Genomic DNA, 2,629 nt, shown 5'->3' with positions numbered 1-2,629 from the left:
AAGAATATGTTGCTGTAACGGACTTGACATCGACCCTTCTGTTGCTGTGTCTAATAAACCCTTGCCACATCCATCAATACAGGTACTGATAGGTAATGGCCTTGCAGGGGCCAATGCTTTGAATTTAGTAACAGATCCAGATGTCATTCTGAAACAAGAACTTAAAGTAAATGAAAATAAAATTGTTCAATCTGTATCAAAACGTTCCAAAGAAAAAGAAAAATAACTCTTGAAACATCTAAAGTAGAGGAAGGCTTTGGGAATTAGTAAATTTTAAGCAAAGTAAAGTTTCAGCAGTTGCAGAGTAATGATCCTAGCCTTACGACATACTGGAAAAGAGTAGAAAATCCATCAGATAACCCCAAGACTCCTTATTTTTATACTGATCACGGCTTACTTTTCAGGCATTTTAGATCTTCCAAAGCACCAGTAACTTCCACGTGGCATGACTGTCACCAGCTTGTCTTACCAGCAACCCTTGTACCACCACTTCTAGATTTGGCTCACACCTCTGAATCCCATCTAGGAGTTAATAAAAACCTATTAATTACAGAGTTTCACAGGACTACTTCTGGCCAGGTATAAAGAAAGATATTAAGGAGTACATAATGTCCTGTCATCAATGCTAGGTCACAGGTAGGCCCAACGAGAGTATTATTCGTGCACCTTTGCAGCCCATCTCGGTACCAAAACAACCTTTTGAGAAAATAATTATTGACTGTGTAGGACCTATGCCTAGAACATGGAAAGGTAACGAGTACTTGCTAACTATCTTGTGTCCTACTACTAGATATCCCATTGCAATGCCTATTAAGAACATTAATCCCAAAACCATCATTGGTCAGCTTGTTAAAGTGTTCACAACCTTTGGATTTCCTAAGATTCTCCAATGTGACAGAGGTACTAATTTTACCAGTAAGTTATTCAAACAAAGTATGCAAGAGTTTAATATCACAATGTCTATGCTTGGGGCATATCATCCAACAGAACAAAATGGAGCTCTTGAAAAGGGTACCACCAGACCATAAAAAATCTACTACGTAAATACATGGAGGAGGCTGCCCAATCATGGGATGAAAATTTAGACCTCCTCATGTATATGCTACGCAGTGTACCTAATGATTCGACTGGTGTATCACCCTTCGAACTTATGTTTGGCAGGAAACCACGAACAACGCTAAGTATGGTGAAAGAAAATTTCATTCATAATAAGGAGGAGGAGGATACTACTACCCTGTTAGCTTAATAATGAAAGAACTGAAAGAAAAGTTCCTTTCCATGAATAATTTTGCTAATGAAAATCTTTTGATTTCTCAGGAGAAAATGTCCAACCTTTACAACAGGAAAACAAAGCTGCGAGAATTCAACATTGGCGACCAGGTTCTGGTTTATCATCCGATACCAGGTGCACCCTTAAGAGAGAAATTTATGGGACCCTATACCATCGCCAGTAGACCTTCCAAATTAAACTATATAATCTCCACACCTGACCGACGACGTCCTACTCAAATGGTACATGCTAATCTTATAAAACCATATCGTGCACCTGCTAAAGTGGTAAGGTCACATCTCTTCTCAAACGGTTTCTGTTGATACCACAGTTCAGTTCAAAAACCAGGAGGTAGATGAAGAAACTCCTTCAGAGGATAATCTTGTATCATGGAAGGATCTTCTCAACAGCCAAGTATTAGAATCCTTGCCAAGTTATCTTGCAAAAGTCCCGCCTAATCATCGTAAAACTTTAACTAAGTTACTGCTGGAGTATTCAGATGTTTGTTCGGATCAATTAAAAGTCAGTGACACAATTAAGCATGATATCATTTTAGAGCCAGGAACTACACCCCCAATAAGCAGCCATATTAATAAGGAGTAGTTGGTAGAAGACTGGAATCTCTAAGAAAGGAGGTTCAATACTTATAGATAATAATTTAGCTGAACCCAGTACGTCACCTTGGGCTTCACCGTCCATTTTAGTACCCAAAGCCAATGGTCAACTACCGCAAATTAAACAAAGTCACCATTAAAGACTTCATTTCCTCTACCTCGAATTAATGATATCTTGGACAACATAGGAAGGCAAAAATCCTAACACAAATAGATTTGATGAAAGGTTACTATCAAGTTCCATTAACTGAAAAGGCAAAAAGAAATTTCTGCCTTTCCCACCCCATTGGTTTATTTTCTTATACAGTGTTACCTTTTGGACTTACTAATTCTCCTGCTACCTTTCAGAGAATGATGAGTAACATTATCGCAGGCTTACCTAACACTACGTTGTACCTGGATGATGTGATCATTGTCAGTGAGAATTGGGACGAACATCTACATCTTTCTAAGGCAACTACTCGAACGGTCCGCAAAGCCAAGATAACCATTAATTTAGTAAAGAGCACATTTGGCAGAGCGGAAGTAACTTATTTAGGCCATCGCATTGGCAATGGTCACATCGCCCCGAAAGAAGCCAATATCCTAAGTATAAAGCAATTTCCTATTCCTTCTAACAAAAAAGTTAAAGACCTTCCTTGGTATGATATCTTACTATTCAAGATTTGAGAGATTTCTCTTCATTTGCTGCCCCACTCTATAGATTAACATCATCAAAAGTAACTTTTTCCTGGACTCCAGAAAT

General features: G+C 38.5%; 1 long non-coding RNA gene across 1 annotated transcript in view; it reads left to right on the top strand.

The window, feature by feature from the left end:
* Positions 1–1,058: 1,058 nt before the first annotated feature.
* Positions 1,059–2,629, top strand: part of LOC135196314 (uncharacterized) — a 1,920-nt gene continuing 349 nt past the window's right edge. Inside the window, exons 1-2 of the long non-coding RNA XR_010310379.1 lie at positions 1,059–1,186; positions 1,318–1,512. This is a non-coding gene — a long non-coding RNA (uncharacterized LOC135196314). The remainder of the gene's footprint in view (positions 1,187–1,317; positions 1,513–2,629) is intronic.

Source organism: Macrobrachium nipponense, chromosome 23 (assembly GCF_015104395.2).
Source record: "Macrobrachium nipponense isolate FS-2020 chromosome 23, ASM1510439v2, whole genome shotgun sequence".
NCBI classification, from domain to species: domain Eukaryota; kingdom Metazoa; phylum Arthropoda; class Malacostraca; order Decapoda; family Palaemonidae; genus Macrobrachium; species Macrobrachium nipponense.
The sequence above is the reverse complement of the archived record's forward strand: the minus strand, read 5'-3'. Positions and strand labels throughout refer to the sequence as shown.